The sequence below is a fragment of the Capra hircus genome, chromosome 25 (assembly GCF_001704415.2).
Source record: "Capra hircus breed San Clemente chromosome 25, ASM170441v1, whole genome shotgun sequence".
Lineage (NCBI taxonomy): Eukaryota > Metazoa > Chordata > Mammalia > Artiodactyla > Bovidae > Capra > Capra hircus.
Window position 1 is genome coordinate 29,401,727 of NC_030832.1, and position 13,033 is coordinate 29,414,759.

A 13,033-nucleotide genomic window follows, 5' to 3' on the forward strand; every position below is an offset into this window, starting at 1 on the left:
TTGCCTGGAGAATCCCATTGACGGAGGAGCCTGGCAGGCTACAGTCCACGGGGTCGCAAAGAGTCAGACACGACAGAGCGACTTCACTTTCACTTTCAAATTGGGACCTAAGTGGGAAGAAAAATTAGAGAAGCAGGGAGTTACTGACCAAATGCTGACCACTCTGAGCCACTGGTATCAGTACTACATTTGGGCTTCCCAGGCTGGTTGCTGGAGGGTTTGAGGGTCAGAGTTCTATAGTCACACATGGTCAGGTCCTTGTACTTCAGCCTCTCATCGCCCAATTAATATTGGTTGTGCTAAGTCGCTTCAGTTGTGTTCAACTCTTTGCAACTCCATGCGCTGTAGCCCCATTCGTATCTTTTCCTGGTAGTATCTGACATGAAAAAGCAATCCTTGCCTACAGGCCAAGTTTCACGGCAGCCCTCAGCTTGTATTTTTCCCTAAAATGCTTCCTTTCTGCCAGAAGTTAGATTCCTTCGAAAACTCAAAAGGCCCTTTTAAGGCCCTTTTAGCATCCCAGTCCTCACTGGATGGAACCTGATCAGAGAGCCTGAACATATGCCCCTTTTTATGGAAAAATTACCCACAAACATATCTACAAATCTGCAAAGTATCTAGTCCTTGACTTATTCATTAATTGCATTTATTGAGTACTTCCTGGTGTGCCACTGCCTGCAGGGTATTCTGGACGCATATTCCCTGCCCTCAGGAAGCTTACAGTCTAGTGAAGTTGAGGCAAATATCTAGCAAACAAATCACAAACCAAAATTATTCAATCGCACTTAGGAGAGGGAGTCCCGGGTGGTCCAGGGATTAACGCTTTGCCTTCCACGGCTTCCCTGGTGGCTCAGTAGGTAAAGAGTCTCCCTGCAATGCAGGAGACCTGGGCTTGATCCCTGGGTTGGGAAGATCCCCTGGAGAAGGAAATGGCAACCCACTCAGTATTCTTGCCCAGAGAATCCCATGGACAGAGGAGCCTGGTGGGCTACAGTCCATGGGGTCACAAAGAGTCAGGACTGAGTGACTAACTTTTTCCACTTCAGGGGGTGTGGGTTTGTTCTCTGGTTGAGGAGCTAAGATCCCAGATGTCTCATGGCCAAAAAATCAAAACATAAGCAGTATTGTAACAAATTCAATAAAGACTTTAAAAATGATCCATATAAAAAAATCTTAATAAGTAAATAACACTTAGGTGAAACAACAAGGCCTAATGATGGGGGTGGCTGGTGGGCTGGGCCTACGTGTGTTCAGAGTCAAAAGTCTTCCAGGGGACCAAGTCCAAGGAGCTGCTGGGGTAGCATCCTTCCCTCCTACGTGCTGCTGGACCCCTTCTAATTCTCACTCAGGGATCCCCACGCTCCTCCCAAGGATGGCTCCTTTGCTGGGAAATGCCTGGGCCCTGACATTCTTCTCAAGTGTAGATGAATCTTACCCCAGTCCTTCATATGCACAAGCCTCTATTGTATTTAAGTACACAACTTTCCTTAACTTAATTAACATTGATAGAAACCAAAAGAGCTGCCAGATTCCTGCGTGCTAAAAGGAGAAACTTATAGAGAAGGAGCAAGGAAGGTGACTTTTCACTGTCTGTCTGCTAAGTCACTTCAGTCATGTCTGACTGTGACTCCACAGACTGCAGCCCACCAGGCTCCTCTGTCCATGGGATTCTCCGGGCAAGAATACTGAGTGGGTTGTCATGCCCTCTTCCAGGGGATCTTCCCAACCCAAGGATGAAACCTGCACCTCTTATGTCTCCTGCATTGGCAGGCAGGTTCCTCACCACTAGTACCACCTGGGAAGCCTAATCTGTTCATAGCCAGCTGTTGCTATGACTAAAAGCCTTCATAGGACCAGTGCTTGCTCTGGCTGTGGGGTGAGGGTGTGAAGAAGAGGCCAACAGACTGGGTCTTTGTGTCATGGACCACACAGATGCTGTGTGATGGTGACAGGGATCAGCAGGACCCTGGCCTGAGTGGGCCAGGCAGCTCAGAAAGAACAAGAATGACCGGGGCCTGGAACCATCCGTGAGACTGTGTTTGTGCTCGCTCAGTCATGTCCAGCTCTTTGGGACTGTACGGACTGTGGCCCACCAGGCTTCTCTGTCCATGGATTCTCCAATTAAGAATACTCGAGTGGGTTGCCGTTTCCTCCTCCAGAGGATCTTCCCGACCCAGGGATCAAACCTGCATCTCTTGCATCTGCCTGCACTGGAAGGCGGATTCTTTACCACTGAGCCTCTTGGGAAGCCCATCCACGAGAGGGGCAGCCACAAAGCCCCTCCACTCTGCAGCCCCACTTCCTGATCACCCCCCAGGCCCCACGCCAGCTCTAGTCCTACCTGGCAAGCCCTGCTCCAGTTAACCATAGCAGATGTGGGTGTCCAGGGTCAGAGAAGGGCAACTAGAGGCATTTGTTCAACCACTGAGCTGCATCCTCTTTTTAAGGACTAGAACTCTGTTTCCCCTGTCCACAATCTGACCTTGACTCTCCAGAGTCATCTTAAATGTGTATTTCAACACTTCACAATGCCTTTCTTGTTACATACGCCAACTACACATTGTTGTTGTTCAATCACTAAGTCGTGTCTGACTCTTTGCATCCCCATGAACTGCAGAATTCCAGGCTCCCCTGTCTTCCACTATCTCCTGGAGTTTGCTCAAATTCATGTCTGTTGAGTCAGTAATGCTGTCTAACCATCTCGTTCTATGCTTCCTCATTCTCCTTTTGCCTTCAATCTTTCCCAGCATCAGGGTTCTTTCCAATGAGCTAGATCTTCACAACAGGTGGCCAAAGTATTGGAGCTACAAGCTGGCACTTGCCATCTACCTCTATAAGGATTAAATCATGAGCCCTTGCAGCTGCTGACCTTCAATGCCCCCTGAAAGGAGTTCAGGGTGGAGATCAGCAATAATGCACTCTTGTGCTCTGGCAAAAACTGGCAGAACAGGTCTTCAAATAGGTATTTTCAGAAGCTGATTTTATAAGCCCAAATCTTATATCTCCTTCTATCTAGAAAAGCACTAAAATCCTTCATGGTAGGACATCTGCTCCTTGTGATTAGCAGTAACCTTCTGCAAAAAATATGTGCTTAATTGCAAGTACTCCTCCTTTACCAAAATCATATATATACAACCTTCCCCCCAGCTCTTTGAAAGGGTTTCTCAGAGATATTTGAGATGCAGTTTCCCAGTTTATAGTCCTCATTTTGCCACCAATAAAAGTTTAACTCATGTTGTACATTTTGCTCCCAACCAATTCACGTTGTGACTCTTTTTTCCCCCAGTCAACCTGTATCTGCTGGTGGATAAAAAACAAGGACCTGTCTCCAGTGGTTAGTGGCTTACCTCAGGACTAGCTCTGCTGGGTGCTTCCATGAAGTCTCTGGAGGTAAACTTGGCAACTGCAACTTCCTTGGTTATTTTGCTGAATGCAACAACTTGTTTAGTGAAAATACTCAGGAAAGCATAATTTTTAACAGTTCATGTGGAACAGCCCAAACACTCTGCAAGTACTCTGGAGAAGAGCAAGGTTACTAGAGTTCTCGTGGTACAGGCAGAATTTCTGGAATAAGTAGAAGTTAATGGGATTTTTGTCTTGGGCTTCCCTGGTGGCTCAGACGGTAAAGTGTCTGCCTGGAATGTGAGAGACCCGGGTTTGATCCCTGGGTCGGGGAGATACCCTGGAGAAGGCAATGGCAATCCACTCCAGCACTCTTGCCTGGAAAATCCCATGGACAGAGGAGCCTGATAGGCTACAGTCCATGGGGTCGCAAAGAGTCAGTCACGACTGAGCGCCACCCTTAACTCGGAGAAGGCAATGGCAACCCACTCCGGTACTCTTGCCTGGAAAAATCCCATGGCCAGAGGAGCCTGGTAGGCTGCAGCCCATGGGGTCACTGAGAGTCAGACATGACTGAGTGACTTCACTTTCACTTTTTACTTTCTTGCTTTGGGGAAGGAAATGGCAACCCACTCCAGTGTTCTTGCCTGGAGAATGCCAGGAACGGGGGAACCTGGTGGGCTGCCGTCTATGGGGTTGCACAGAGTCGGCGACGACTGAAGTGATTTAGCAGCAGCAGCATGCTTAACTTACTCCATCGCCAAGGACACGAAAACCAATTGTCCCGAAGTTCTCCAGGCTCCTCAGTTACTCTTTTCTTTAACATCCTCCATCACAGTTGCTGTAGGAAGTCCAGTGCCCTCTCCCAGTCCTTCTAAGGTTAAGACTCCTGGGGATCACTCACCTTTTCCTGACTGTACTTGTCACCTTGTCCTTAAAACCCTTGGTTTCCCAGTCAATATTTTTCCACATCTGCATGCCCCCTCTTCAATATTTTTCTCAACCAAGAGGTCTCTGTATTAGTTTTCTTTTGCCACTGTGAAAAATTGCCTTAAACTTTCTCCATTTTTTCAAATTACCTAAAATATTTGCAAACAAAATACCCCACTTAATATCCAAAGGTATATACCTTAATATCCAAAGGTATATAAAGAACTCATACAACTCAAATCAAAAAGAAAAAAATTAGCTATCTGATTGAAAAAATGGGCAAAGGACCTAACTAGCCATTTTCCTAAAGGAGACATACAGATTGCCAACAAACACATGAAAACATGTTCTACGTAACTAATCATAAGGGAAATGTCAATCAAAGCCACAATGAGATATCATGTCACACTAGTCAGAATGGCTATTGTCAAAAGGACAAGAAATAGCGTGAACTGGCAAGGAGACAGAGAAAAGGGAACCCTCGTGTACTGCTGGAGGAAATGTAAATTGGCGCCATCACCATGAAAAACAGTATATGGCTCCTCAAAAAATTAAAACTAGAACTACCATACAATCTAGTGATTCCACTTCCAGCTGGTTTTCCAAATGAAATAGAAATATTAATTTGAAAAGAAAAAATAATAAAATTGTCATGTGAGCTAATACATTCATAGGTTCTGGCGATTAGGGTGATAACATGTTTGTGGTGTTGTAGGGAACATTATTCTCTCCATCACCCATCTTTCATGTCCCAGTCAACCCCAGTTCAAAGGAAGTATGTAACAGCTTTTCCCTAAGAGCAGAGAGCATCATGAGAATTATAAAGGAGAACAGAGAAAAGTAAAACTCAGTGTTAACTCTCCATAGGCCCCAAACTCTTCAGGTCTTTCCTGTCACAGGGAATCCATTAACTACCAATTTGCTTCTTGGCCTTGGACTTAAAAAGAATCCTGCCACCTCGCCAGCTCCCCCCACCATAAGCAATGTTTCCCAAATTTTGGTTGTTTATACTCAGAGTCAGCGAGTTCCCTGTCAAAACCTGGGATACATTCAGGTTACTTGTATGTCTTGACTATTGTAAGTAGCGCTGCAATGAATGTTGGGGTACATATATCTTTTTGAATTATGGCTTTCTCAAGAGATATGCCCAGGAGTGGGATTGCTGGGTAGTATGGTAGTTCTATTTTCAGTTTTTTTAAAGGAATCTTCATACTGTTCTCCATAATAGCTGTATCAATTTACATTCCCCCCAACAGTGCAAGGGAGTTCCCTTTTCTCCACACCCTCTCCGGCATTTATCGTTTGTTGATTTTTGACGCTGACCATCGATAATTGGCTAAAGAAACTGTGGTACATGTATACAATGGAATATTAACCATAAAAAAGAATAAAATTGGGCCATTGTAGAGATATGGATGGACCTAGAGTCTGTCATACAGAATGAAGTAAGTCAGGAAGAGGGAAACAAATATTGTACATTAATGTATATATGTGGCATCTAGAAAAATGGTCTAGGTGAGCCTATTTGCAGGGCAAGGACAGAGATGCAGCTGTAGAGGCCAGCCATGTGGACACCGTGGGGGACATGGAGGATGAGACAAACCGAGAGAGCAGCCCTGAAACATACATCTCACCATATGTAAAGTAGATAGCCAGCGGGAAGCTTCTGCACAGCGAAGGGAGCTCAGCTCGGCGCTCTGGAGTGGGGTGAGATGGGAGGTGGGGGTGGGAGGGAGGTCCAAGAGGGAGGAGGTATATGTGTACATATAGCTGAGTCACTTCTTTGTGCAGAAGAAACTAATACAACATTATACAATTATATAATTATAAAGCAGTTATGTGTGTCTGTGTGTGTGTGCGCAGTCATGTCTAACTCTTTGCAACCTCATGGACTGCGCGGCCCACCAGGCTCCTCTGTCCATGGAATTCTCCAGGCAAGAACGGTGGAATGGGTTGCCATTTCCTACTCCAGGGGGTCTTCCTGACCCAAGAATTGAACCCGATTCTCCTGCTTCTTTTGTACTGTCAGGAAGATTCTTTACCACTGAGCCACCCGGGAAGCCCGTATACCCTGGGACACAGCTGCGCTCCTCTTCTTGGTCCCCGCCCCGGCAGTTAGGTATGAATGTAGTAAGAGTAAGTTGTAGCCAGTGAGATGTGAGCTGAAGCGGTGTGGCTAGGGCTGGGTCAAGGACTTTAAGACACTCTTCTCCTTGCCTTTTCTGTGTGCTAGAACCTGAAGATGGCAACACAACCTTGACCGTGCAGGTGATGAGGAGACCCAAAGGGGCAAGAGGAGCCTCAGGATGGAGGGACCCTGGAGCTCTGAACACTACATGGAGCAAATGTACCTGTGAACTGGAAACAGCTATCCTGTATTGCAAAGAAAATAATAAAATTCTTGCACTTGAAGCCACTGAACTTGGGGGTTTGCTCATGGCAACCACAACCATCCCTAATGGATATATTTACAACTCTTTTACTGTTTACATACCAATTGTATTGGGCTTCCCTGGTGGCTCAGATGGTAACGAATTTGCCTGCAATGCAGGAGACATGGGTCCTAGGTCAGGATGATTCCCTTGGAGAAGGGAATGGCTACCCACTCCAATATTCTTGCCTGGAGAATTCCACAGACAGAGGAGCCTGGTGGGCTACAGGGTCACAAAGAGTCAGACACGACTGAGCAGCTAAAACACACACATGCACCAGTGGTATTATTATGCAGAAAATTTTTAACTAAACAAACTCACTTTTCTCTTCAATTAACTGCATTTTGGACAATAATAGCCACAAGGTAAAAAAAGCCAATTTTATTAGATGTTTACAATGTGTCATTCTTTTAACACATGTGTTTTAAGTTATTTAATGTTTCACACGCATTAACTCATTTTAATCCTCATAAGAGCCCTATATCAGATACTATATTATCTGATAATATATCAGATATAATTTAATATATTACTACATTATCATTTTTAAAGAGCCATTTGGGCGTTGACGTGTGTGTTTATTTGTTTGTTTATGTTTTGGCACACCCTACTGTGTGCGGGATCTTTTTCCCCCAACCAGGGATGGAACCTGTGTCCCCTGCCTTGGAAGTGTGGTGCCTTAACCAGGAGACTGCCAGGGAAGTCCTTGCCATGCCTATTTAACGCATTGGGAAACTGAGGCACAGAGCCGTTTAGTAACTGCCAAGCTCCCACAACTGGTAAGTGGAAAAGCCAGGGTTTAAAGCCAGTAATTTAACCCTAACCTTCATGCTCTGAACCATGGTAGGCCACTGTTGTTCTTCATGGGTTCGTTTTGAAGCTATCTTTGCTCATAATGCACATTGAGGGATTAACCTTTTTACAGACTATGGCCCGTCCACAGACCACCTCGTTTTTCTCAGATTCCATTAGAGATCTGGGCATCATACATCAGCAAACACTGCCCCAAACAAACTGAAGAAAGCCTCGCAAATGACTTTTTCATCATTATACAGGGGCCCCAACTCTAGGGGAATGAGGCAGACTGAGGGCAGTCTTCTTTGTGGAGGTGGGGCTGGGCGCCATTCACAGGACGGTGTTCCTAGGGTTGAAGGGAGGCAAGAGGGGTGTGGCAGCAGGCACTGAGGGTGTGGGCAGAATCAACAGCAGGCATGGAGGAGGCCCAGGCAGGCAGAGGAGATGTGGTACCCGAGGAACTGTGATAGGTCCAGTGACTGAGCCCCAGACCACCTGGGGACAGGAAGACCTGATCCATACCACACGGGTCTGCTATCAGGTCATAGACCCCTGGTCACAGGTTAGGAGGACAGGGGCCTGAATACTTCCCTGGGAGAGGAGACCAACCAGGAAAAAAGAAGGGCATCTGAACTAACAGCTACCAGGCAGGAATCAGAGAGAGAACCAGGAGGCAAGGAGAGTCTTATCTGCATGTCCAGATCAGCAGCATGGCCCACCAGATGCTGACTGAACTCCTGAACCTTATTCCATACCATCTCCCTATGTCCTGGCCTCTCAGTGACATCTCAAAGCCAGGCTGGCTTTCAGCCCCGGGAAAGGAGTTGAGCCTTTGGAGAGACCTCAAGCATCTACAGCTGGGAGGAGTGGGCCACTGTTGGAGAAACCAGTGGGCAGAGCAGGACCCTCCCTCTTCCATTATACAGCCAGCTCCAGAGTCCTCTATCATTAACCTGCATTTTCAGAATGTCACTGCAAAATTTCCCAGGGACTTGTTTTTTTTCTATTGATCTGTTTGCCTAGGAGAGGGCTTCCCTGGTGGATCAGTGGTGAAGAATCTGCCTGCCAATGTAAGAGACGAGGATTTGATCCCTGGGTCAGAAAGATCCCCTGGAGAAGAAAATGGCAACCCACTCCAGTATTCTTGCCTAGGAAATCCCATGAACAGAGAGGAGTCTGGCGGGCTACAGTCCATGGGGTTGCAAAAGAGCCAGACACAACATAGCGACTAAACAATGACAAACTGCCTAGAAGGACAAGCAGATTGAAGTCATGTCAAAGAAAAAAAGGAGAAAAGGAAAGCCAGAAAGAAGAATGGACGTCAAGAATGACATAAGCAAATCTAAGCTTTAGGATTTAGGGGGAAATGCATCTGTGTAATTGCATAATGGCAATCAATAAGTTCATCCACACACAGTAAATGAATGAATACATTACACCAAAGTGCTATTTTCTTCATACCCAAAAAGATGGCTTATGCTTCAACAGGATGATGGAAATAAGATTGTCCATCCTCTTCATCCCAGAATTGGAGACACTCTGAACAACTTCACTTATTTTTCTGTTATTTTCAGGTTTAGATGGGTTTAGAGAAATCCATAGATGATACACTGTTGCCAAAATTTGGGGGCCAAGCACTGGGGCTGGATTAAATCTAGCAGACAGAGTTTGGGGTGAATTACAAAGAAATGGCTCTATTGCTTTGCCAGGCAAAGGAGACCACTGCAGGCCCTCAAGACTGTGTGTCACACCCTGGAGGGGTAGTGAGCCCTCTTACAATGTTCAAGGAGCTGGGCATGACCAGCTCTTAGACATTCTTCTGATTGATTGATAGTGAGGTAATTGGAAGACAGTATCATTAACCTTTCAGTTTCAACTGGTCTGGGTAGGATTGGCGGGGGGCGGGGGTTGTTGTCAACACAAGGCTTCCCTGATAGTTCAGTTGGTAAAGAATCTGCCTGCAGTGCAGGAGACCCTGGTTCGATTCCTGGGTTGGGAAGATCCCCTAGAGAAGGGGACGGATACCCACTCCAGTATTCTGGCCTGGAGAATTTGATGGGCTGTATAGTCTATGGGGTTGCAAAGGGGGGTCTACGTGCTTGTAGGCAGCATACAACTAACTTCTTCTACCTGGTGGGGGTTTCAGTATCAGCAAAACAGCTCAAAAGGGCTTGGCTCAGAATATTATCTATAATCCTCAAGGAAGAACTAAAAGTCCTTGACTTTGTTTAATGGCTAAAGTATTATTATTTTGTCTTGCTTGACTGTTTCTCTTTCTGCATTTTCACACTTCTCTGATTAAATTTATTCTTGGGCTAAAGTTTTTCTACAGACAAAAGGCAGGTGGAGGACAAAGTTGTGTGTGTGGGGGGGTGTCTTCTGGGAAGGCCTCCTAGGGTCTGCTTGGTTACCGTACTCACTGTGGTTGTTAAAGGGAATATTGAAAGTCACAGGCTTCTCACCAAACTGGCCCTAGACATCTCTGTCAGATGAGTATCTTTGTGTGTGTGTCTGTGTGTGTCTGCATGTGAAAAATCATCCTAATTGCCTAGGGCGTGTTAATTACTCCTTTGTCTGTATTCCCACAGTTCCGTGAACGTTCACCTCAGTGATCATGTTGCATTGTGCTCATTTGTTCGTATTGCTCTCACCAAACACACTGAGAGATTTAAAGTCAGAACTGGGGACATCCCTGGTGGTCCAATGGCTAAGAATCTGCCTGCCAATGCAAGAGACATGGGTTTGATCCCTGGTCCGGAAGATCCCACATGCAGAGGGAGCAACTAAGCTCATGTGCCGCAGCTACTGAGCTCACAGACTGTAGAGTCCATGCTCTACAACGAGAGAAACCACCACAGTGAGAAACCCACACACCGCAACTAGAGAAAGCCCATGTGCAGCAGCAAAGACCCGGCACAGCCAAAAATTTAAAATTTAAATAAGTAACATTTTTTTTTTTTAAGTCAGAGCCATATCCTGTCTCCTTGACACATGGCAGGCAGTGGTTTCATGATGCCTATTGGGTGAAAAGACAAGTGAATTAATGAACGGAAGAAATAAAGGAATAGACCCTGGTCTGAACGGGTCATAAGGCTAACCCACAGTGGCCCTTGTTTATATTCTTCAGCCTGAAATACAGAGCATCTCCACTGGAAGCTGATTCGTGTCTGCTGTTGTATGTGCAGGTTTTTATTCCTATAAAACAGAACAAAGGAGATTTTTTAATCTCCTGGGAGGTGAAAGTCTTTTTATGGCCAATACATGGGAGAACTTCTTTGTGGGTATCTATAAAGGCAACATCTGCCCTGTGCCTTCCAGACCCACAAAGAACATCCCCAAGCTTAGAATATTCATGTCTCAGTGCAGACCTATAAAAGCATGTTAGCTGGCATTTTCTGAGTTCAGAAACCCCTGAGTTCCCTTTATCTTCTGCCACTTACAAGTAACTTGGTTTTGCTCAGCTTGATAGATGTAATTTTATAGAGAACCACCTAACTGCTGTCTGTCCTTCAGACGTTACCAGCCAGACCACTGTTTAATTTGGGAAAAGACAGTTGCATGCGAATGACTCTGGAGGGGAAAATTATCCTGGAAGGAAAAGATTCTTCCTGAAGAAACATGAACTAGTTCTGATTCGGTACAGCTGAGTTGCCTTCTCGCTGTTTTAGTTCCTTTTCCCCCGTGGTAACAGCCTACTCAGAAATCTTAGCAATATTTTTGGTTTGTGTGTATGGGTTTGGGTTCAGAGTTGTGCTTTCCTGCTCTTTCTTTCTCTTTCCTTCTTTCTTTCTTTTTAATTGTATTTATTGGAGTATAATTGCTCTAAAATGTAGTGTTGGTTTCTGCCATACAGCGAGGTCAATCAGCCATATGTGCACATATGTCTCCTCCCTCTTGGACCTCCCTCCACCCCCATCTCACTCCTCTAGGTCATCGTAGAGCTCCGAGCTGAGCTCCCCGTGCTGCAGCAGCAGCTTCCCACTAGCTATCTGTTTTACACATGGGAGTGTGTATATGTCGAGGCTACTCTCCTAATTTGTCCCGTTATTCTTCTTTTAAAAAAATTATTTATTTTAATTGGAGGCTAATTACTTTACAATACTTTAGTGGTTTTTGCCATACATTCACATGAATCAGCCACAGATGTACATGTGTCCCCCATCCTGAACCCCCCTCCCACCTCCCTCCCCATCCCATCCCTCTGGGCCATCCCAGCGCGCCAGCCTGAGCACCCTGTCTCATTTATCGAACCTGGACTGGCGATCTGTGTCACATATGATAATATACATGTTTCAATGCTATTCTCTCAAATCATCCCACCCTCGCCTTCTCCCACAGAGTCCAAAAGTCTGTCTTTACATCTGTGTCTCTTTTGCTGTCTCGCATACAGGGTTATCGTTACCATCTTTCTAAATTCCATGTATATGCGTTAGTACACTGTTTTTCTTTCTGACTTACCTCACTCTGTATAATAGGCTCCAGTTTAATTCTTTGATAATATACGTGTTCTTTGTATACATGTATAGACATGATAATATTCATGATAATATATATATTCTTCGATTCAAATGCATTCTTTATAATGGTTGAGTAATGTTCCACTGTGTATAGGAACAGCTTTCTTATCCATTCGTCTGCTGATGGACATCTAGGTTACTTCCATGTCCTGGCTATTGTAAACTGCTGCGATGAACACTGGGGTACACATGTCTCTTTCAGTTCTAGTTTCCTTGGTGTGTATGCCCAGCAGTGGGATTGCTGGGTCATATGGCAGTTCTACTTCCAGTCTTTTAAGGAATCTCCACACTGTTCTCCATAGTGGCTGTACTAGTTTGCATTCCCACCAACAATGTAAGAAGGTTCCCTTTTCTCCACACCCTCTCCAGCATTTATTGTTTGTAGACTTTTGTTCTTTTTTAAAATCAGTTTTATTGTGCTATAAATTCCAAAAATGATAAATAAATGATACCTATTTTAAGCACAATTTCAATGACTTAAAATAAATATATGCATTCATAATAACAACTGCCACTTTTAAGATAAAGATGTTAGCTATTTATTAAATTTTATTCTTATATAAAATTATTTATATTTAGGGTGTACAACACAATGATTTGATATGTATGTATATATAGCAAGTGAAATGATGACTGCAATTAAGCAAATTAACACATCTCCTCATATGCTTTTTTTCCTGTGATGAGAGTAACTGAAATCACTTTTTTAGCAAAATTCAGTGTTCAGTTCAGGATTGCTAACTCCAGTCACCATGCTGTCCATTAGACCTCTGCACTACAGCATCACCCCGCCAGCTTCCAACCACCGACCCCCTCAGAAATGTAAAGATTCCACAGGCTGTGGATTATTCATCAAGAGGAAGGCTCGGTGCCAAATAAATTAGGTTTCCAACAAGGAGCAAGAGGAGAAGGGATGTTTTTCCTTTCATAGCATCTGGCCAAGCCTATTGCACTTAGCAGAGCTATGGAGGAGACCGGGTTGTAGAAACATCAGCCTCTAAGCAGGACTGACATATG